This window comes from Schistocerca cancellata, chromosome 11 (assembly GCF_023864275.1).
Source record: "Schistocerca cancellata isolate TAMUIC-IGC-003103 chromosome 11, iqSchCanc2.1, whole genome shotgun sequence".
Taxonomy (NCBI): domain Eukaryota; kingdom Metazoa; phylum Arthropoda; class Insecta; order Orthoptera; family Acrididae; genus Schistocerca; species Schistocerca cancellata.
The window spans coordinates 125122672-125147395 of record NC_064636.1 but is presented as its reverse complement, the minus strand read 5'-3'; the positions used below and the strand labels follow the sequence as shown (position 1 = coordinate 125147395).

At 44.3% G+C, this 24724-nt stretch overlaps 1 protein-coding gene across 1 annotated transcript in view; it reads right to left on the bottom strand.

Annotated features, from left to right (window-relative positions):
* LOC126108323 (TD and POZ domain-containing protein 1-like) overlaps window positions 1–23421 on the bottom strand; it is a 48165-nt gene extending 24744 nt beyond the window's left edge. Inside the window, exon 1 of the mRNA XM_049913542.1 lies at window positions 23331–23421. The gene's annotated coding sequence lies outside the window, so the exon portion shown is untranslated. The remainder of the gene's footprint in view (window positions 1–23330) is intronic.
* Window positions 23422–24724: the final 1303 nt, after the last annotated feature.

Here is a 24724-nt window from a genome sequence, read left to right as displayed (position 1 = left end):
CAAAGAAATAGTATCAACAGCACTCACGAGATTCATAACAAATAAAATAATAACAGACGGAACTGATCCTCCAAGGTACAAAAAACACGGAAAAGCTGCTGCAGGAGCACCGAAAACGCACGTATAATCCAGACGAGCGCAAAATCTCCAAGATTGGCGAATTTTTACTGTGGCTCGAAATTTGGTGTGGATTTCAATGCGAGATTCATTTAATAGTTTCCACAACGAAACTCTAGAAATGTGGCGAAAAATCCATAGAGATTCTGGTCCTATGTTAAGAAAAAAGTGGTTCAAATGGCTCTGAGCACTATGGGAGTTAACATCTGAGGTCATCAGTCCCCTAGAGCTTAGAACTACTTAAACCTAACTAACCTAAGGCCGAGTCGCGTGAAACGGGACGGCTTTCTCCTACCGACAGAGCAACCCCGGGTGCAAATCTCCCGGCCAACATCGCCACCTCAGTCTGTTTCCATGGTTCTGCAGCTCAGTCGGTAAAAACTAAACCCTTGTAGGACCACTCTAATATGTGTGTGTGTGTGTGTGTGTGTGTGTGTGTGTGTGTGTGTGTGTGTGTGTGTCCGCGCCAATCGACAATCAACTTTTACGATATCTATACCGGAACGCAAAATTTATACAATTACTGTTGTCAAATTACGCCAACATGTAAACATCTGTATCATTTTAACAGGCTGAAGGAAACGTTCTTCTGCCTGAAAACGTCCTGTGGTGTACACATTTTTTACGCCCCCAATGTTTTCCGGCTCAGTGTGAAACATCGCTTTCAAACGATATGAAGCACACAAAATGCACCGTCATGAATGTAACTGTATACAGTCATGTGCATAAGCGTAATACGTTGCGGTGCTCTTTTCCAACACACTTGTCGTGTATCAATCAAATCTAAACCTAAAGCACCATAAAATTAATATCGTGATGGGGCATGTAGTGAAACTAAGTAACCACCTACAGATCCAAACCTGAGACGACTTTGCGGAATGTGGTGGTGGGTACTTTGTTCACCGAAGCCGTTCTTCGCTGCGCCGTGACGTCAGTCTCGCTGCTGCCCCCCCCCCCTCCTACCAACGTGCTTCTCACTGCAGCCGGTCTCCACCAGCCTCGCCGCGTGACATCACCCGCTGACCCTGGACTCAGTTATCTGCACCGCGCGGACGCCCGCTTCCTGCCCACAAACCGCTGTTCCGCAGCGCCAGCTCGTCTCCTCGAAGCTTCCAGGCTTGCAGCGAAATTACGACGAGAAAAATCGAGAAACTGCGGCCAATAAAGACGCCTTACCGAGGATCATCCTACCCACGCGCCACTCGCGAGCGCAACAGGACTGAAAAGATAATATCAAGAGAAATCTTGTCGAGATCAGTATTTTAGTTGGCACTAATGCCCGCTGTGGTACTATCCGAAACCGACAGGGTCCCCTCTCCGTTGGTAATTATTGCAGTATTACATCGGCTGCATTCTAGGGCAGGACCAGAAATACGAGGGTATTTTACTCAGTCAGCACGTACTCCAAACTATGTTACCTATTTCATCGTCAACACTGTCATAGTTCGACTTCTTAACGTACAATAACATCTGTTTCGTAAAAAACCATTTCTGAGGGAACCCGTAATTCTCTCTCGTTTCTGTTCTGCCACTTAATAGCAAGCTGAATCTATCCTACCTACATGACCTGTATAAAGGTCAAAGCTGCATGTCACTGCCTTGTGGTATCACCAAAACGAGAAAAATCGTTCGTACTGAGATTAAACTGAGCACATAAAATAGTCGCCCAGAACAAGGTTGCAACCCTCATTTTTACAGAAGTTGGGTTTCACATGGAAAAAGGTTGTTAACAATAATTGGCGCAAGGTAGGGATACTGCAACTGTCTACCAATTCTTTTGTTGGCGTCAGATTGCCAAGTTTGCGTTGCACAGAACGAGGGTGTATCCACACGCAAAATTGCGGACACAACAAGTACCGGTACACTTCTTACAGTCAGTGCTCAAAAACCGGTCACCTCTATACAACATGACTGTAGTGGTCTGGTCTCTTGAGTATGGAACTGTAGCGTGTCTGCCGATTCATGTGCTTTGCATCGTCCGCCATGTTGTAGTTTGGCAAACATATTTCCATCGGTCCGTACGTGATAAAGAATTGCAGACCCATTTCTTGTTTTGAACTTGATGTCAACATGTGATGTAATAGCCTGATGAGGAAGCCGGCTCCGGAAGTATTTTCTTTTCGTGTTCTAGTGACATTTCCTAGCAGTCATGTTGCAGTTTGGCAAGAAACGAAATACGAGCACTTACGGCTGGCACGATCTAACAGCAGAAAGTTCGACATCGAGAAATTACAAAGATCACTGTCAGGAACACACGAACAGAGGTAAACTGTGTAAACAACGTGTGAGTGGGTGGCGTTACGTGAAGCGTAAACGACTCACGGCTGCTGGAAAACAATACACTACTGGCCATTAAAATTGCTACACAAAGAAGAAATGCAGATGATAAACGGGTATTCATTGGACAAATATATTGTACTAGAACTGACATGAGATTATGTTTTCACGCAATTTGAGTGCATAGATCCTGAGGAATCAGTACCCAGAACAACCACCTGTGGCCGTAATAAGGGCCTTGATACGCTTGCGCATTGAGTCAAACAGAGCTTGGATGGCGTGTACAGGTACAGCTGCCCATGCAGCTTCAACACGATACCACAGTTCATCGAGAGTAGTGACTGGCGTATTGTAACAGGCCAGTTGCTCGGCCACCAATGACCAGACGTTTTCAATTGGTGACAGATCTGGAGAATGTGCTGGCCATGGCAGCAGTGAACATTTTATGTATCTAGAAAGGCCCGTACAGGACCTGGAACATGGGGTCGTGCAGTATCCTGCTGAAATGTAGGGTTTCACATGGATCGAATGAAGGGAAGAGCCACAGGTCGTAACACATCTGAAATGTGACGTCCACTGTTCAAAGTGCCGTCAATGCGAACAAGAGGTGACCGAGACGTGTGACAAATGGCACCCCATACCATCACGCCGGGTGATACGACAGTACGGCGATGACCAATACACGCTTCCAATGTGCGTTCACCGCGATGTCGCCAAACATGGATGCGACCATCGTGATGCTGTAAACAGAACCTGGATTCATCCGAAAAAATGACGTTTTGCCATTCGTCCATCCAGGTTCGTGCTCGAGTACACCATCGCCGGCGCTCCTGTCTGTGATGCAGCGTCAAGGGTAACCGCAGCCATGGTCTTCGAGCTGATAGTTCGTGCTGCTGCAAACGTCGTCGAACTGTTCGTGCAGATTGTTATCTTGCAAACGTCCCCATCTGTTGACTCAGGGATCGAGACGTGGCTGCACGACCCGTTACAGCCGTGCGGATAAGATGCCTGTCATCTCGACTGCTAGTGATACGAGGCCGTTGAGATCCCGTACGGCGTTCCGTATTATCCTCCTGAACCCACCGATTCCATATTCTGCTAACAGTCATTGGATCTCGACGAAAGCGAGCAGCAATGTCGCGATACGATAAACCGCAATCGTGATAGGCTACAATCCGACCTTTATCAAAGTCGGAAACGTGATGGTACGCATTTCTCCTCGTTACATGAGGCATCACAACAACATTTCACAAGGCAACACCAGTCTACTGCTGTTTGTGTATGAGAAATCGGTTGGAAACTTTCCTCATGTCAGCACGTTGTAGGTGTCGCCACCGGCGCCAACCTTGTGTGAATGCTCTGGAAAGCTTATCATTTGCATATTACAGCATCTTCTTCCTGTCTGTTAAATTTCGCGTCTGTAGCACGTCATCTTCGTGGTGTAGCAATTTTAATGGCCAGTAGTGTACAGAGATATCCAAGAAGGGGTGTTAATAGTGGCAAAATCACCAGATGAGGTATGAAGAGCAAGGTTATTTTTCAAGTACCTGTTTTTTAATCTACATGTGACCCTCACAAGTGCTTGTTAGTCAAATAACGAGGTCAGTACACTTGTTTCATTGTAACTTTGTCTTTCGCAGTATAAACCTGTGTGCAACAGAATGTTTGCTTCTTCCTGAAAAAGGAAATTAGTTTTGTCTGTTACAACCTTGTTCTGGGCGGCTATTTAATTGCAATAGTGGTCTCTACTTTGCCGCTCTTTATACTGAATTCAAGGTGTTACTACCGGCAACAACTGCAAAATAAAGCTTACTCACTTCACAGAACAGTACGTGTGTCACTGGATACGCGATGTTCTGTGCCTGCAGGTCCGAGCGCATTTAGACGAGCCTCGAAATAAAACACGACGCTGTCTTCAGCTTTAGGATTAACTTCGACAGCTCAGGGACATTCACAGCTGAGTCTACCTGGCGTGAACATGACAGCGACTACATTCTTAGACCCAAATCCTACGCATTAGATCGCATGCATTACGACAATTCCAAGCGTAAGAACTAAGAAAAACAAAAGGTAATTGTCATCGTAAAACAGGAAAGCGGGACTATGACATACGACATTTCTTTTAACGATAGCTTATTCATGACTATTTATGCTTCTGCTCTCTCTCTCTCTCTCTCTCTCAGCATTAATAAACTAATTATACAACAGTCTACACAAATGAGGTAGTGGTCGATATTATTTCGAAAGTAAGAGTATCGTGAAAGTCTGTGGTGATTTGATGTACTTAACTTGTTGAACTGTATTGCCAATGAAGGCAGATCTAATTACATGGCGATGTCTTTCGAACGACGTGATCTCTTCCTCTCACAAGGCACACACGGCCAGCTGCCGTATTCCTGTCGCGCGCATTATTCTCAGCTCACTGACCACTGTGTTGTGTCACCTGTCAACTGTTTACTTTTCTCAGTAACAACCGTTGTATTCGCGAATCAAATTTTGTCAGTTTGCAAGCCGTAAGTCAGTAACCAGTATATGGCGTGTGCGTCTCGTATTGCCCGACGGCTACGCTCGTCATTGTTTTAGTACCCCTCAGATGAAGAAAAGGAATAAAAGCCTTTGTTAAGTTTCCATTCCAGTCGCTCAGTGTTAAAAATACGATGGGTTATGGGATTCAATCAAAATTCCAACAGCATTGGCGGTTTATTTTTGTGTGAATTGTTAACCTTTTCTAATTCGAAGAAGCATCACTATTTTGTAACTGCCATATTCCTCTTGTTGACCAGTTTAATTGTACTTCTAGCCAAAACACACTATAATTTTAACATTCATTTTTGGAACAGCTACTGTGACAGAATTCTGAAACAGTGTGTCTCATTAAACAAGTAATTGGCGACCAGAGAGCTCAATAGCTTACGAAGAACCTCATTGTGTCTACTTGTGGTATAGTTCAATTCTTTTATCTTGGCGGCTCGCGCATGCCCGCCCAGACGCGGGAGAGTGCTGCGTTGCCAGTTGCACGCGCCAAGAGAAGCAGCACCATATTATAGCATAGTTCGCCAACTTACGTTTAGGGGGGAGCGCACAGTTTATGAAGTTAGGCCACCACGGCCGCATTAACCCTTTCGCTGCTACAGAGACGTGCTCCCCGCATTCCGTGCTGTGTGCGATTTTGTCATCACTGCACTGCTCGCCTGTGCAGACATGTTGTTCCGACTGCTTTGACACACTTATTCAATTTCACATAATCTATCTGGCCCAAAAATTTGATTTTAACACATCTTCACTGATACCTTCCCCCCATAAATGACAATTTTGTTTCGATGTTCAACGCAGTTATTGTGCAGCATTCAGTGTAGTACACCATTGCGCGAAATTTTGAAGAGTTTGCAGAGATAAAGTCCATAGCGTATACTTTCCATATGGTCGAATTTAGTTGCCACTAGAAATTTCAGATAATTACATTCAAACGAATGAAATTCATGAAGACACTTCGATATTGTTTTTAAATAAAGAAAACATTAAACACCGCACAAGGTTTGAACTCAGAACCTGTTGCTTAGCAGCCAAGCACCTTCACCATTACGTTAACGCAGCTCGTCATTCAACATAATTCCTGGAGGACTTTAAAGTATCACGCAAAATACCGACAAACACTGTTGGTATGACTACGAATTATTCACGTTTCGTCGAAGTACAATAGGAAATAGCCGGCCATGGTGGCCGAGCGGTTATAGGCGCTACAGCCTGGAACTGCGCGACCACTACGGTCGCAGGTTCGAATCCTGCCTCAGGCATGGATGTGTGTGATGTCCTTAGGTTAGTTAGGTTTAAATAGTTACAGAATATGAAGCAATTGGTATAAAGAATGCTTTTTCCAAACTTTCTATAAAAGAAAGTCTGCTATCAAGACATTGCTTCTGTTCAATTACTTCATTTATGAGTGAACGTTTCTAAGACTGAAGACACTCGTCCGTACTCTGAACTGCAGTCTAGCTCTGGCAACGTCGTTCTCTGTTCATTGGCTGGCTGTTTTATGACGTCAGATGCGCAGATCGAACCTAAACTCGGCCGCCATCGTAAATGACGCGCACTTTTTTTAGCATAAGAGAAGAAATTTCCTGTTTATTTTCATACTAGGAAAGTCTTGTTTCGCTAGCTGCGATAACTGTTACAGATTTACAGTCGTTGGAATCTATAAACTAAAATAGAAAGCACAACTTCAGATAAATCGCCACAGATAAGAAAGTTCGATGTGTTTATGAACCGGTAAAGGTAAAGTAATCTCCTCCTTGTGTGCCATCATTCGGCAATACTTCGTTTCCATGTCTGTAGCGGTTTAAGAGATATGAGGCTCGTTCTAAATATTTCATTCCCGTGGGCGCGAGATAGTGAAATTGCCTTCACGAAGAATATTCCAGTCATTGCCAAGTGTTCTTAAGTCTAAAAACGTTATAAAAACAGGTTTGTCTTTGCTTAATTTTATCTTCTAAGAGCAGTCATAGGGTCACTACTGTCACGTCCCTACAATTTTCTGCAGCACAAACTCATCTTTTCCGAGGTCAACGACTTCCAGTTTTTCCAAGCTCCTGCAGATATTACGTATCAGTATTTTGCCACCATGACTTATTAAACTGATACTATTTTGGTAATATTCACACCTGTCAGCACCTACTTTGTTTGGAATCTGAGTTATTACACTCTAGCACAATGGCATAAAAACGGCGATTACAGAGAGAGGCCCCAACGTCTTCTCCGAAAACTGTTTCACTGACGGTGTTAGTCCTAGTTCCGCTTTAACCGTCGGAGGAATATCAGAATGGCGGATATCGAAAGATGCGACCATGTGATAGAAAAGCAGCTGGAATCACACAGGAGAGAACGCTACTGCGCATTTTCCGACAACTGTCTCGCTAATTCGAGAACCCACACAGAATGGGAACTGATTAGACTATAGACACAGGGATTAATGATCACGATTTCAACGTAGGGGCGATGGTTACTGAAGCCAATACATCCTTCACCAAGTCTAGGAGAATATTTGTGGTGTCACCGCCAGACACGACACTTGCTAGGTGGTAGCTTTAAATCGGCCGCAGTCCATTAGTACATGTCGGACCCGCGTGTTGCCACTGTCAGTAATTGCAGACCGAGCGCCACCACACGGCAGGTCTAGAGAGACGTACTAGCACTCGCCCCAGTTGTACGACGACTTTGCTAGCGACTACACTGACGAAGCCTTTCTCTCATTTGCCGAGATATAATTAGAATAGTCTTCAGCTAAGTCCATGGCTACGACCTAGCAAGGCGCCATTAACCATTTCTAGAGAGAGTCTCACTTGTATCATCAAGAATGCTGTATACAAATGATGGATTAAAGTTAAGTATTCCAGCAGCTACGTACTTTTCTTATAGCATTTATTACATAACGCCAGCCGGCGTGTGTAAACGCGTGCCTTTCGGTTACCCGTCACTGTGGACTGGCTGTCTTGTCAGTCCACAACAATATTTACGATGGAAAGAGTAGCTAAGCAGTTGTTAGTATCGTAAGACAATGTGCATCATTTATTTTCGTTATGATGGACGTGAAGGAATTATGGGCAAAGTGTAAAATGACCAGATCGATAGAAAGTAATGTGCAGCACAATGGGTACCGTCTTTCAGGTTTTGAATTACGTAATTACTGTAATTACCTAAAAACTGTAATTACTGAAGCCGGCCGGAGTGGCCGAGGGGTTCTAGGCACTACAGTCTGGAACCGCGCGACGCTACGGTCGCAAGTTCGAATCCTGCCCCGGGCATGGATGTGTGTGATGTCCTTAGGTTAGTTAGGTTTAAGTAGTTCTAAGTTCTAGGGGACTGACGACCTCAGAAGCCAAGTCACATAGTGCTCAGAGCCATTTGAACCATTTTTCTAAGTACTGAAAAAATGTGAAGTCACTTTAAGGCAAAGTGCACAGTTAGCAAGCTACTAAAGCTACGGCAAGATTTAATTGAAACAAAAATAGCTTTTTTACGCAATGACACAGCTATATTTAAATTTCACTATCGTTTATGACTAACACGCTTCGTCGATGAACTTTGATTCTGATACGACATTCTACATCTAGCAGTACAAAATGAGTCCTGAGCTGGAGTGCGATCCGAAACTAAAAAGAACAGCTACTTCCGGCCACTTTACGGTGTGTGGCGGAGGGTACTTGGGGCAGGAAGGCCATTCTGCGCTCCGTCGCCGCGTCAGCCTCGCTGCCGCACACTCCTCTCCCCCCACAGCAACAGGTACTTTTTTTCCGCGGGTGTGGCCGCACTGCGCCAGCTGCCCGGGGAAGTCCCGGCCTCTGTGGAGCCTGGGCTGGCCGCTCCCCGGTGGCAGACCGCTCTCTCTCTCTCTCTCTCTCTCTCTCTCTCTCTCTCTCAGTGGCTGTGTGTCTCCTCAGTGTTTCAGCCTCGCAGGCAGAGTATTTGCTTCTGCGCCTATCAGCAAAGCGTCAACCACACCCGCGTATTCTGGCTGTTGAGACGTTTACGCCCCACATGAGGTTGCCAACGTGGATGCTTCACTGTTGCCAGCTGAGGTATCCGCCCACGCCTTACGGCAGAAATTTCAACATGTCTACTAGATACGCAAGCTTCATCCATCGTGCTTCACAAAACTAAAGTGTCAGCAAGTTTTACAATAGTATAAGCAACCAGGCAGTGGTAACGATTCACTTTAATTTATCTCCTTTATACAGAACATGTGCAAGCGTAACATCTGACACAGTAATGAAAAACTTACGAAATCGCCATTTATTCTGATTTTTTTCCGATATACAAGTTGTTAGGGCTTGACAAACATATCCCTATATATAACGGTAGGTTGGTATAGATGGGAAACAGTTTTACATTTATTGGGTAATGTATTCGAATTTCGAGAAGCCGGACACACGGCCGCTGTTTGCGAAACACGAAAATTTGGGCCGGTTCTGAACTGTAACCCGAATGCCGCACAAACTTCCACAGCTCACGTCAATCCGGGTTCGTAGAATGCGAAACCATTTGGTAATGTTTACCACAGCTGTAATCGTGAGAAGAGAGTGTCTGCATCTCTCAAGGGCACTGAAGTGTGATCCGGAGATGGGATTAACACGTACATTGCAAACATGGAGTTGAATTCATTTCACAACTACGTATCACTGTATTTCGATTTAGAATCTCGTTGAGTACACTGGAATACGCAATTGGAATTATCGTGCATTGACGGAGACTAATGGGTTACGATTTCCCACAATACTGTTGTCACGGCGTAAATACGAGACTGGATCTATGGCTTGGCCCAGTTTAAAAGTATGCTCTCTTCTTCATCAGCGGTAGGGTTAGCTTCCGTTTTGTTTTGCAAAGACGTAGTTATATTTCTTGCACGAAAGGACGTTTCTAAGGGAACCTGTAATTTTCTTTCACTTCTATTCCGAGCTCAGCAGCGAACTGCAATAGCGAGTGACGTCGGCACGAGAGTTTCCTGCAGCACATTCCTGTCTTCTGGTATCACGAGGTCTCAAAACGACGTCGTCCTTATACGTAAAACACAGCCGGTACCGGTAATTTTGAAATTTGTCTGTGCCCGTACCTCTTCAAACTGATGTCCGCATATAACTACCAAAACCAGTTATGTTTTTGTGAAAAAAGCTAACGCACTCCAGAGAACAAGACGGGCTGCATGTCGTGCAGACAAATATGGCCGCCGATATGCGGCAGTCTGTGTCGGCAGCCTTTAGTGGGCACCGCGAGCACGGCACGACGCTGCTTTCAGCTGCAGGGACGATCTGTGTGCGCCTCACGCCGCCCTGCACGGCGTGTGGAGCAGCCACCAACGACGCTCTTAAAGCCCAACTCCAGAAAATAAGCTGCTTATGTGTGACCAGTAATGAAGAGGAGATGAGGTTATTATAACATTTTCAACATTTCGCGGCCCTGTGAGCAACTGTATAAATATTAATTTGAAATTAACAACAGCCCCAGTTGCAATGTTTACCTATGTTTCAGTTGGGATAACCCAACCTTCTTCAGAACAAAAGGAACTACGATTTGTCCATACTGAGCAACGTCAGAAACTAAACACTATAATACAGAAATACGTCGCCACGTTGTAATAACTTATCTGGGAAACAGCCACGGCCCCACTCCGCGACCGCTGTACGGCAGCAACGGACGTTGTACTGGTACTGTCCACAGCCTCGAGAGCGCATGCGCGACAGTGCGTGTTGACACTCGTACCAACGTGTACTCCTAAACTTAAAATTTTACGAACAACCGCGTGCGGCTAACGAAACTGACGTACACGTTGTCCTGTAAGGAGCACAGATATAGCGACTGTCTTAACATTTGTAATAATTTGTTGGACGTCAAAAGTGAAGGGACCAATGCGTTTACTATTTTAAGCCAACCTAGCATATTTGAGCTAAACATCGAACTTGACCGCATGGTGGATAACTACGGGTTTGAAATACCGGATGATGCCAGCTATTCGGCAAAACGGGAGTGCTAAACATGTTGATTACTCCCTACGATTATTTATGGCGGATGGAATAACGGTTGAACACCTTCAAAAAAGTTTTTGCTTCGCAGCTGCAGCTGGTCGTTAAGAAGGTTATTTTTTGTCATGTAGTACGGGAACTTCGCAATGCAAGAGCTTAGTATTATTCGGAGGGTTGGGTGCGTGAGCCGTTTGCACCAAGTGTTCAGCGAATGTCGAACCACGCTTGCCATCCGCAACTTTAGTAGGGATATGCTCCTTGTATCTCGTTAGTAAGGCTCTTCCTGTTTGGCCGATGTAAAATTTCGGACAATTGCCACATACAATCTTGTAAACTCCGGATAATGGCAATTTAGGCTTTTTTTAAAGTGTGAATCAGGTTGTTCTCCAGCCTACTATTAGTAGGCAAAATTGTCTTGAACCCCCGGTTCTTTAGAAGACCCTCTATTTAATATGAAACTTTACCTATGAATGCACTAACTTCCAGCACGATAACCTAACGTGGAACTTTTCCTTTTATAATTATTTACTTTCCTGTCAGAGTCGTCTCTTCATTTCAAGCTCGTAACCGTTATTTCGGGCTGTTGTTTCAAGGGTTGCCAGTTCGTGTTCAAAGGCTTCTGCGGATAGGGGAATGGATATCGCTCTATGTATACTAGAGTGAAAAAGTGCCATTTTATGCGACAGCGCGTGTGCAGAATCGGCAGGTATGACATTTTTTCAACCTATGCTTCCTGGAGATGAAGATGTCATATTCAATGTGATCATCTACTACAGATAACCTAAGATATAAGTAGCTCAACGCCCTACTGGGTGACTCGTTTTCAAGACTAAAAATAATTTTCTCGTGGAGATCGTTAATCAGTACAAGTATCTGATCTATGTCTTCTTGGGACGAGTCACATCACCAAGAGAATATCATCCACGTATCTCGGCATAAAACTTCATTTTCTCCGCCATCTCTATATTTTTAACAAAAAATTGAGATTCTATCGTATCCATGAATATATGGGAAAGAATCCCTGCTAGAGGACTACCCAATGCTAACCCGTACGCTTGTGACTATATTTTGTCATTAAAAGAAAAGTAATTGTATTTCAAAACAATGCGCAGGAGATTCATGAGCACATCAATTTCAATATCTGACAATTTCTTATGGAGGTGTAAGTCCGATCTACAGGTACGTTGGTACGGAGGCTGGAAACATCAAAGGGGGCCAGCTCGGATGTGGCATGGCAGATTACATTATTCAGTTTATTTACCATTCGACAGAGTTTCTGAAAGTAATTTTTCTGGAAAGCGAAGTTGTCCTTGATTTTGTAATGTAAACAGACAGCCAGCTTGTGGTACGTACTATTTGCGCTGTCCACGATCGGACGTATCGGATGGAAGTTTTTGTGAACTTTGAATTGACTCGTTAGTATGGGAGGCTTCGGGTTCATATTCAGGAGCCATTTCTTTAGAAACACTCCTATTAATTTATTAGTGTTCTGCAAACCTATTCTTATCTCTTTCTGTAACGCTTGACTAGGATCTGATTCGATGGAAGTAATGCCATTTTGATGGAAAAATGGCTGTTTTATCTATGTATTCCGCTTTGGAAGCTATAATTAACGAGTTCCTGATATCGGCTTTCGTAATTAGGGCGCCATTATTCTCCAGTTTACGATTAATACTTTTCACCGGTCTATAACGTAATGCTTTGATTGAGCGACGGATCATTCATTTTCTAAGATTTTACAGGATTATTAGCCAAACCGCGTTTGAACATTCTTTGGCGTTTTGGTACACTCCAAACCTAATTTAAGGCCTACTATGAAATTGTCTACCACGTGTGGTTCTTTAATCGCAGGTGCGATATTGAATTTCAGCGCTTTGGACAGTAACTGGGTCTTAGCTGTTGAAAACATTACAGAAGTTTTATTAATAACACGTTCACAGAACGTGGGTGTGAAACCTGTATTATTGGAACATCCTTGTTGGTTACCTCTGATAACACCCTTGGACAAATTTGACAGTTTTTTCGCATGCCTTGCAGCGATTTCTTCTTTCTGTTTGGCAATGACATCAGTGGCCTGTGCCCAAAAATCATCTATTTGATAATTGGAAGACTTCGAATAGTGCATCAATATTTCAAGATACAACAAATAAGCTTTCTCGTTTAATTAATCTTTCTTTGTATGCAATTCCACAACCACAATTCTGTTATTGAGGATCTGAGCTATGAATTTCTTTTTGAAAGTAGGCGATTTGTAATATAATTTTCCTACATAATTACGAGTACTATCATGGCCATTTCATTTATTAACAAGTGTAAACAGAATAACGTGACCCAGAAGTGTGTCAGCGGATATTCCGTGCCGGAAAACACAATCGTTGTTTCCGTTGAACGGACAGCACGGCTCTTATCAGAGACCCACCTGAGAAGAAATTCGCATGTTCTAGGTCAAAATGCGAGTAGATTTTTGTTTTGTAGAACATCTTCACATCCCCCCTTGACGCCCCCCCCCCCCCAATCCACAGAGAGAAAACGCGACGTTGCTAAGGCGGTAATGAACGGAAGAATTTCGAAACAGTGACTACTTCTAACAGGGAAGAGAGGTGATGAGCCCTACACAGTGTATCCCAGACCGACTCGTGTTGACGGTCCGTGCAGCAGTGTCCGCAGTCCGTGGTTAGCGTCCCAGGTTCGATTCCCGGCCGAGTCGCTAATTACATTCTCTCGCGGTCTGGGTGTTTACGCCGCCCCCGTAACTTCGGGTCATCTCCACCGCCGAGCAGATCGGCCAAGCTGAAGGAAACGTTCTTCTGCCTGAAAACTTCCTGTGGCGTACACATTTTTTACGCGCCAGTGTTTACCGGCTCAGCGTGAAACATCGCTTTCGAACGATATGAAGCACACAAAATGCACCGTTATGAATGTAACTGTATACCGTCTTTTCCAACACACTTCTCGTGTATCAATCAAATCTAAACCTAAAGCACCACAAAATTAATATCGTGATGGAGCATGTAGTGAAACTAAGTAACCACCTACAGATCCAAACCTGAGACGACTTTGCGGAATGTGGTGGTGGGTACTTTGTTCACCGAAGCCGTTCTTCGCTGCGCCGTGACGTCAGTCTCGCTGCTGCCCCCCCCCACCCCACCTACCAACGTGCTTCTCCCTGCAGCCGGTTTCCAACAGCCTCGCCGCGTGACGTCACCCGCTGACCCTGGACTGGCGCTCGCAGTTGTCTGCACTGCGCGGACGCCCGCTTCCTGCCCACAAACCGCTGTTCCGCAGCGCCAGCTCGTCTCCTCGAAGCTTCCAGGCTTGCAGCGAAATTACGACGAGAAAAATCGAGAAACTGCGGCCAATAAAGACGCCTTACCGAGGATCATCCTACCCACGCGCCATTCGTGGGCGGAACAGGAACCTAAATTTTTCCGTCTGTTCCCTCGTGCTGCGCCGAGTACGATGGCCGGAACTTATTTTGTGGCGGCTGTTTTTCTGCAGTAACCCTTATATTTGGGCTGGTCACTTTCAACAGTTCCCAGCAAGTGGCTGTTGTCTGCGCTCTGATTCGTTGATGCAGAAGAGACTTGACCGGTCGCCGTATTCGGTTTTATACTACCGGAGCACTGGTGCCACAATTTGTGGCTTTGTATTGAACAAAGAGCAAGGAAAAAATCCCTCGAAATCTCGTAGTTACAGGTACGAATTCTTACAATATAACCGCGCAGAATATCGCTGTCTGACGTCATCCCCGCAAGCTGCACTTACTTTAGATTCAAATACCAAGTTTAATTTCTGACGCTTCAAACTAAGCACAGTAAGAAACTAACTACAGTAAGGTCCGCACTGTGGATCACCACACAAAAACTGTCAAGAGTTGACGGCATCGTTTTCTTTAGACCTGTCTGAAATATTTCGGTCGAGAGAAGTCACGTTAATAAATCTTTGCGTGAGTTTATAAAAAACAGCACCGTTCATCATGTAATGAATATATTTTTAAAGCATCTACATAAAAGAGGCTACAAAGATGGTAGTAATTGTCTTTTAGCCAATTTAGAGACTAACCGTCCATAGATATAATTTTCATGTTTTATATCCATCTAGGTGGTAACGATTATTCGCATATTTTTAAGTAAATAAGTAAAAAAGAGGAAATAATTCGTACCCGCGGTAAATATAAAGAAATACGCAATATTAATTTCTGTAAGAGAAAAAGAAAGAGAAACAGCTGTTTGAAATTCATAGATAAGGAGACAAAAATTCCTGACTTGCCGGTCGTCTTGTTTCCTTGGAGTTGGCAAAATTTACACGACAAAAGAAAGAAGGCATGGAAGGTCGGGGACATATTTAGATAAACAGTAAGGAGAACGATATTTGCTATGAGCAGCTTTGCCCAAGTATTAAGCATTTTAATCGTAAACAAACGAGAGACGGAATTATTCGTGAGTGGCAAGGAAAATTCATTGTATCAGCTGTGCAACTCAGAGACAAGCAAAGGTCCTGCAGTGCTTTATAGAGGACGTTGCTTCACCTACTGTGGCATTTCGTAACTTGTAATCGCAATTTTACGTACGGAAAGGAACGACGCTTCAGTGATACTGTAAGTGAACTAAGGGTAGGTAGGGCGTGAATTACAAGTTAATGAACAGCAACACTGACAGCTCACCATACACTAGGTATTTACGCGTTAGAAAGCACTCGTGTACAAATTTCTCAGCATTATTTTGAAAGAAGAATAAAGCCATTGGTGCAGTGGTTTTTCGTACTTGGCTCTCCACATAACGAACTTCTACATCCAATTTTAGAATTCAAACACTTACACTCGACCTACTAACGATACCTGCGTCTTTGTATACGTCAGTTACACGCGGAACTGCATCGGTTACATGTACGTACATAATTAACTTGTGTACCACAGAGGAGTTATATGGGTTCAATAGAAGTAGGCGTATACTGATCACTTACGTACATTATCTTTCATTGCTTACGGAAAGATTCCCGACACTAAGGTAGACAGTGTATGTACTGGGATTAAAGTCAGCACGTGAAGTGTAACCAAGCGCGTTCAGAAAGTACCAGATTCTGTGAATTAAATATTAGGCGCAGCAGTGATTAATTGTAAGGGCACAGAAGTACTTTGATGGTTAACATTTCGCGGGTGTTCCTGGAAGCACATTATGTGTACAGATATTATGTACGTTATTGAAATAATTCGTAAATGCAATATTGTCAACCAGACTGAATTAGAATTTAAAGACTTCTTGGCCTTGTGTAAAATTAGCAAGGGGCTCGAGATCATGAGTTGGGCTGCTCAGTACCGTACTGGTGCAGAAACTAAAGACGACAGGTAAAAGGCGAAACAGAGGGCTACCGTCAACGATTCACTAGTTTGCAGAATTCGAATTTTTCCGAAGTATTAAGTGGACGAATATGATTGCATGCCGTTACGAATTCAGCGCTTTGCCAAAATGCCGACGAGGCAAGACTTTTCATGTGTTGGAACATGCGAGGTATTTGACCAAATGTGGCAGCTGCAAAAAACCGTGTAAGGGGTGGGGGGGGGGGGCTGAACGAGATTTTTGTACGCAGTCCACACAAGTCAACAGCAGCCAAAAGCCACGAACTCTGAACACCGCAGCAAAGTGTGTGGAAGACAGTGCGTCGGCGGTCACACTCCAAACCGTACCGTCCGGATCCCTTACAACAATTAAAAGCGGACTGTTACGGCCGGCGCCTTCAGATTTGCGCCACATTGGAGGCATCACTTGAGGATGGACATTTCGCCCCCACGCTGATATTCAGCGACAAAGCAATTAACACTTTTCTGAAAAAGTTTATCTCCGCAATGTGAGAGTGTGCCGTACTGAAAATCCTCACCAAATTTCGGTGCATGAACGCGATTCGCCGAGGGTTAATGTATCCTGTGCAGTGACAGGCGAAGCTGAATGGGCCGTTTTAATACTGTGAGACAACTGTGGCGGATACATCTTATATCGATATGTTGGAGTTGTTTCGACTACTCATTCCTTCAGGGACCATCGATGTTTGTTGCTACCTAAACGACGAAATTTCGCATCGCTGGATTCGCCGTAGGCGGTTAACGCAAGTACTGATCAGCTTGCAAAAGCACTTAACAATGGATGTTTGAAAATCTGAAACTGGTCACGGGTTTGTGTAATTAAACGGTGTGTGTGTCGTAATTGCGGTTGTCTCCTATATTTAAGTCATAATGTTTATAATTCTACTACAGCCCTGTTTCTCTTAATGTTTATTTTCGAAAATCTAGCGATTAAAGTAGGGTTTCATTGCACTGTGGCTGACTCAAATGAACTTGAAATATTAGCAGAAGGCCACTCGATCACTGATTACACAAAATAGAGGTCATACTGGATGTTGCCGAGAACTCGCGTCACAGGTATGTATGCACGATGATCTTCAGAGCCATTTTGTTTCTTTTCAGACCACTCGGCCAATGGGCTTGCGAAAATTTGGAAGGGCGCGAAACACAGGAACGCAACAGTGAGACGCAGTACAAAAAAGACAAAAAAACGGTGGGCGGGAGAGCGCGGTCTGCGCTCGTCCGGAGAGTGGGGGCTGCCGCTGTCTGCCGTGCTCACGTGTCAAGGGGCGTGCGCGGCTGCACAGGTGTGGACCTGACCTGCCTCCACACCAGGGACAAGCGGCGCCCAGCACTGAACCTGCCGATTCCAACTGTGCGTCACCAACACGGACATACAACACTCTTCGAAAGCTAACATGCGTGAAATACGTGCCACACAAAAATTGTTACTGTAACATTCCATTTCTTTGGCTCCGCTGACTGACAACCATACTGTAACCTGACAACCTGTCCCAGAACTCTGGCCGAGCAACGGATCACTTTTCCACCACAAGACTTTACAGAAAATAATATAGCAGCCACGCGTTCTGTTGTATCCGTGAGTGTGTGTGTGACGTCACGCAGCACACCATTACGCCACGGGTCAATGTCGGCCGCTACCAGCAGCTGCGAGCTGCTCCAGTTTAGGCAGCCGCCTGTACTGGAAATACGGGTACTTGCAGAGCCTTGATGCTTTGAGAAAAGTGAAACACACGACGGAAGTCTGAGAAAATTGCAGATTATTTTAATTGATTAACTACTGAATTGTGTATCACCAAATGGACCGCCAAGGCGACAGCGAAATTTTCACGAACCTTTTTTTCTCCGTCTGAGACATTCAAGTACCGGGTGCTTGTAAGTAAAATGCAGCTACTGACCCAAGTCCACTGTGGTCTGAGTATGGTAAGGCAGCGAAACACTGTAGACATGCTAATGCGTTAACGCGAAACCAGTTGGCGCCGGAGGAAATCAATTCCAATGTCGGTTACCAGGTGCGAATCTGTCACTGTGCAACACCTCGCGGAAGTCTCCGGTGCTCACACTGAACAAGTTCTGCAAGTGGCGGTTAACAATATCGACATTCTGCCTTTCTCACTTTTTTGTCCCTTCCTGCGCACGTTCCGTTCCCAATCCATTACATATGGGAGCATTTCTTTCCAGTGTAAATCGGTTCCGCAAGGGCGCATTAGCATACCAAGTTTCGCTGCAATACAGCAGTTACAGTCCACGATGGACCTCTGTGAGTGGCTGCTCAACTTCAGATTACAAGCACACAGTGGTACAGCGAATGACGGACATTTGCCACGCTGGACATTTGCCACACTTGCCCCTTCGCCAGGTAGCTTGACTAGCGATCCCTCAGGTTAGGGACGCCCTTCCTCATACTACTTCTGTCCGCTTTCAAACCGGCGTCTTCCCATCTTACTCGATGCAACCAGTACGTAAGGGACCTCCTTCATCGACATCTCGGGGAAATACAGCGCTTCTCCGAAATCGAAACATTTATAACATTTGGGAAACGAAAGCAATACCGACGACTAAGTATGTGATTAGTTGTGCCAAGTATAAATACAGATCCCTCTGTCTGTACGGTAGCTTCCTTTCACGCTTACTTATTGAGATAGAAACAGTCCATCGCCAAGGGAACAACAAGAACGGAAAGATGTAAAAGAGTGCGAATGTACGCTAATCATTTTTTTTTTTTTTGTCGCTGCATTTGTGCCTACTTTAATTACTAAAACTGCATGCCCAAAAGACAATAAGGAAAGAAGAAATGGGTATGTGAACGTTTGAAAAGAAGAACGACATACTCCATATTAATTTACTCTCTAAAATCCGATATCTCTTGCGGCGAAACATTAGTTAATAAAGTGTAGCGGGACAATGTTCAAAACATGACTGAAAATACGCTACTAAATAGAGATAAGAACTTCTATGATTGACAAGTCATCTAAAGTCTACGTACATTTTTAAAAATGTTAGAGATAAGTAACTGTGGTAATACAGAATGCTATGCTTGTAACGTACGTTGTTCTACATTGTTTAGCTCTGGTATTTACAGAGTCACAGAGAAAACATCCTAGGTTTTGGAGGGAAAAACCGTAATTGTAATGATCTACACTAGAACAGAAACAAGAAGCACAACGTAAGGAAAAATAATGTAATGCCTGTTCCAACTCACAAGTGACATTGAAGCAGATAGTTCCTGTCACATAGGGTGGTCAGCGGTTATATTCGACAACCTGAATAAATTAATAACTGGCTCCTTTTACCGACCCCCTGTCTCATATGAAACAGTTGCTGGACAGTTCAAAGACAACTTGAGCCTCATCACAAATAGGTAAGCTACTCATACAATTATAGTTGGTAGCGACTTCAATCTACCTTCCATATGTTGTCAAAAGTTCATTTTCAGACCCTATACAAAACAACTTCTGTAATTGTTCTACATGGTCTCTTCAAATTATTTTGAACAATTAGTTAACGAGACCATTCATATTGGAAATGGTTACGAAAACACACTTGAACTCTTAGCCACAAATAATCCCGAGCATCACGACGGATACAGGGATTAGTGAACAAAGTCGTAGCGAGGATCAATTCCGTAAAAAAGAAATTCACCAAAACTAAAGACGAAATATATCTATTTATAAAAGCTGCTAAAAATTCGGTAGACTTCTTTCTAAGAGACACTCCCCAATCCTTCCAAACTATGTAAGTGAAGACCATATGAGGCTTAAAGTTCAAAGAAATGTTATCAACAGCACTCGAGAGATTCGTACCAAATAAATTAATAAGAGACGGAACTGATACCCCATAAATGTGGCGGAAACTCCTAAGAGATTCTGGTCCTGTGTTAAGTAAATCAGCAGAAAGGCTCAGTAAGTAGCTTTACTACGCGGCGGGTGAGGAGGGGAGGGGGGGGGGGGGACGACACAACGGACCCAGCCCTTCGGAGCAGCTAAAATCGTGGCAAATGTCCGCACACCGGTACAGCACGGTTACTCCTGCACGCAGGTTACCCTCAGCCACGTTTCAGGGCGATGCCTCGCCACCGTCTCCACGTTGAGTCACGTTTACTGCCAGCCCAAGTATCATGTGAGACACCACAGTGTGAAATTTTATGCAACTAAAACATTTTACTGGTGAACAGAACACCTAATGAATTGAAAGCACCCGGAAACACTGTGCACATTCCCAAGTCACGAGTGACCTTACTCCCTTATTACTGGATATCTATGTGTGACCCAAAGAGCCGATTCCACACACTCGCGATTAAGTGGAGGCCTTCTTAGGAAACTGTTTTGGCTGCCGCTACTGCTCATCCGTGAACGCCACAGTTTTCTACAATTCAGCAAATCTTATCTCACTACACACGACACGTTTTGAACAGGTCTTTAATACGGCGTGCATGAATTGCGTTGTATATTTTGTGATAGGCGAGTATAAATACGAAAGCCACCACACACAGTTCCACGTCACGAAAGCGAAGGGCATTTAGAGCACCGATTCCGGGTTACTTATTATACATAAAATTCGCGCAACTTTTATCAAATCATCCTGTCCCTCACGTGTGACGACAGTCACTTTTCCGTGACGTCACGCGTTCTTTGCTGGCAGTGGATGAGGGGAGCACACTGAACAGTCGTCGTGTTGATCTACCTGTTTCCGATGATAAAATTGTCAATTTCATAGTTTTGATAGAGAAATTTGCGTTTTACGATGATGTGCAGTCTACCTGATACACGACATTTCTGAACTTTTCAAGACAGGTCATATTCAGTACTTTGTCACGCCCAAGTGTCGGCAAATGTGACGTCAGTGGCCACCCACGATTCCGAAACTGTGACTTACCATCAATAACGTGTAAGGTTTCTGTAACAGTATCTGGCTAAGCGAAATAATGTTTACTGTAGGTTTCTGTCAAACATAATTAGCAAATGCCCCCACAAATGATATAATTTTGACGTGATTCAGGCCTCTGACGGAAACTAACAACAAATCTATCTCGATTCTCGCAACTGTTGCACTGGAAATGGCACAAATTAAATCTAGGTTCTCCCGCCGTTACAGGCTGCACATGGAAATCTACACTGCACTTTAATCGTGTCATTTCAACGTGAAATGAAGAAGCTGGTAAGTGACGGCGTCAGAATCACCGACATTCATCCCTCCCTCACATAATTTACGACTGAAGCGCAGGCCGCACAGAACACGGCGCGTCTCAGATGGCTGACGCGTTGCTTTGTCGACACACCGGGCTCTCTCATCAGGCAAATACTAACACGAGAACAGCCAAACAAAGCGATGCAGCGTTGTAGAGAGCTAAAAAAAAATTTCATCAGCAAATCACAAACGAGGAGACGTGACAGAGCGATAAAAAATACGAAATGTTTATTTCGTGAAGCACGAACATTACGATAAATTCTCAAGAATTCGCCAACTACTACGCAAATGGTCGCCTGTTTGTAATGAGGGTGTTGGGGAAAGCTACAGATTGCTCGTTCACCATAACCTTTGAAACGTCCCATTACAACTATTATATACGACTGTGCTTAAACTGACACACAATATTTTAAGCGCAACGCAATCTGACTTTCAAAAATCCCTACAAAAGAATGGCTCTGACTAACATTAACCTATACCTTTCACAAATCACTTACCTCACAAAAATCTTCATTACTCGAACTACTGCAATACAGCGAGCGCCACAGACTGCACACAGCACAGCCAGTGATTTTCATACAGAGCGCTACGTAACGTTGTCAATAAGAAAACGTAAGCAGCCTACTTACACCTTAATTCCAGAAAATTGTGAAAATACGGAAATGAACGCGAGTGCTGTGTCTCATCCCCATAAGCGTGCCGGCGTGACTCCACGAGTTGTGATTCGCGAATGGATTTCAGGATCCGCAACGCCCACGCACGAAACAGCTTCCGACGTCTCATTACTTTGCAGACGAGTTTACGTGTGTAACATCTGACGTTAAGCATGTAAGCGAGATAAAGTTTAGTTAAGGGTTTGAAATTCCTCTTAATGTGTGTTCGAAAGTAAGTGCTCATTCCGAAATACTGGGTAAACACAGTCTGCTTAATTTGCGCTGCTTTTTAAAGAAAAGCCCGTTTATCGCGCGTCTAAATTTTTGACACGCCATGTCTACTGATGTGTGGGCCGTACGACGATGCAATTTTTGCAGATACCCTACGGGGTGTGGCGGTACTGTCTGCAAACTGCGTCGCGAATAGCTAGCTACTGATAAACTACAACGATACGTCTGATGCCTAAGTTGACTCCATGAACAGCGACAACGTGGCCGGAGTAGGGGGGTAGCGGAAAAATCTCTCCAGTTCTCGTAGTCTTGCGTACAGCTTCTTGGAAGTCGGTAACTGCCCTCATTCTGAAATACTGTCTGACTAACGTCCGCGTATTGCAGCGCCCTTAGTCACGTTACCTCGCGACGCGCAATGTTTCCAACTTCGGTACTTCTCTTACTGTGTGAAAGCCGTAATTTGAGATTATACTTCTGAATGAGTACATCACGACAACATTTTAGATGTCTGAATTCGGCCACATTACGCGAAACATTAAAAAATAAATTTCTGCCACGCCTGCAAGCCGCTACACGCCTTGTCGCACTAATACTCGCTTACTGCGAAGTTCTGCGTTTGACGGTTTTCGTAAAACTGCGTCCTGCGAACTTAAGAACGCGAGGTTTTCCATTTTAAATACCTGTGCTACGTGAATTCTGGGGAAATCGAGAGTGGCAGATCGGAACACTAGCCGACTGAATGTAGCGTTATTTTCCATTCGTTCCAAGTTATTCTCGCTCCAGTTTTCACAGACTGGAGCAATACCACAAGTAACGACCTATAAAGTACTGAACACTCAAGACGGTAATTTAACACACTGTTAGCCACCCCCTTTGTTCGTAGCGGTCGTAATTTTTCAAAGTAAGACAAAGTATTAGACAAGAGCAGTAAGTGAGTTACGCGACAAACCACACAGAAGGGTGCAGAACACCCGCCGCTCCCATAAATTCCTGCCTTACCTTTCTGTGGTATTCCCGTGCAGACACAAGATACACAAGCTCTGTCTGGGCAGGCGGGACAACGTGGCACGCTGCTTCCCTCCAGGCTGCTGCGTCACAACTGGGCCGCACAGACAGCCGGCTGCCCCACCCAGCGCTGACGTCACGGGGCGGCGTTGCCAGCTCGCGCGGCAGGCGAGGGAACGGCTGCAGCAGGGCGTCTACGTCTGTGTCGGCACTGCCGGACAGCCTGCGTCCCATCCACGCCACAGTCAGTTACCTCGAACCGCGCTATACAGCTGGCAACACACACCCCCTTCGCCTGGCGCCCCAAAAACCGGATTTCGTCAACCGATTTCCCAGCACCGCTTTTGGTCAACGCAAAGTTGGAACAAAGACGCTGCATTTTGGTCACGGGATGAGGAGAGGTGTGAACACGACGTCTTCCGTAATCGTGCTGAGTGCCAGTGACTTACGCGCAAGCTTCGCGATTCGTATCGATCATTTGCTACTCCAGAAATGACGGACGAATGTGACAAGTTTTCGTTAAAGAAGGTTACAGGGATATCAATGCTGAGATCATCGGTGCCTGGGCTCACGTACTACTTTAACTTAAAATAAGTTACACTGAGCACGACACACATTTACCCTCAACGTGTGGACCAACTGAAATCATTCTGTGATTTCGTTGATACTCGACACAGGAAAGTTCTAGGTAGTATCAAAACTAGATGGTTGTCATTGTTGCCAGGAGTTACGAAAGTTATTGAACCTTTGAAATCTTGTTTTCTATCTCAGAATAGGTGTCCCACGTTGCTGAAACAAATTTTCGAAAACCAATAGTCACTTCTTTGGCTTCATTTCACGCAATGCCCATTGAAAATGTTTTTAAATTCAATCCAAAAATTGGAAATAATCACGGTTTCAGCTTGCTTCAAGAAATAATAAATACCATTTTAATTAACTTGGAAAACGAAGGTACTTTCACTCAGTCAAAATACGAGCCTTTTACCAATTCTAAGACACTTCGACACTTTTGTGACTTGTTTGGAGAAGTAGAGTTCTCCACTTCAACCTCTGAAATCATTTCATTGGAGAACACAAAAAAAAAAAAACTGTTTCTTGGGCTGAACTTTTAAATTTTCTGATAATTCTTAAGGCAGTAGACTCATGTGCAACGTTTCAGACGAGAAGGATGCGTGAACAACATTGTATCCCAGAAACTTGAGGAATTGCAAAAAGCTAATTTGGAAACAGATGAGAGACTATGCGATGTATTCAATACACTTAAAAGTACAGGTATTTCATGTAAAAATATAGACACGCTTGTGAGTTTTGCTCCTGCTGTACCAGACAAATATTGTTGTGGAAAGAATCTTTTCAATTGTGAGTTCCCTTTGGAGGGTGGAATCTGT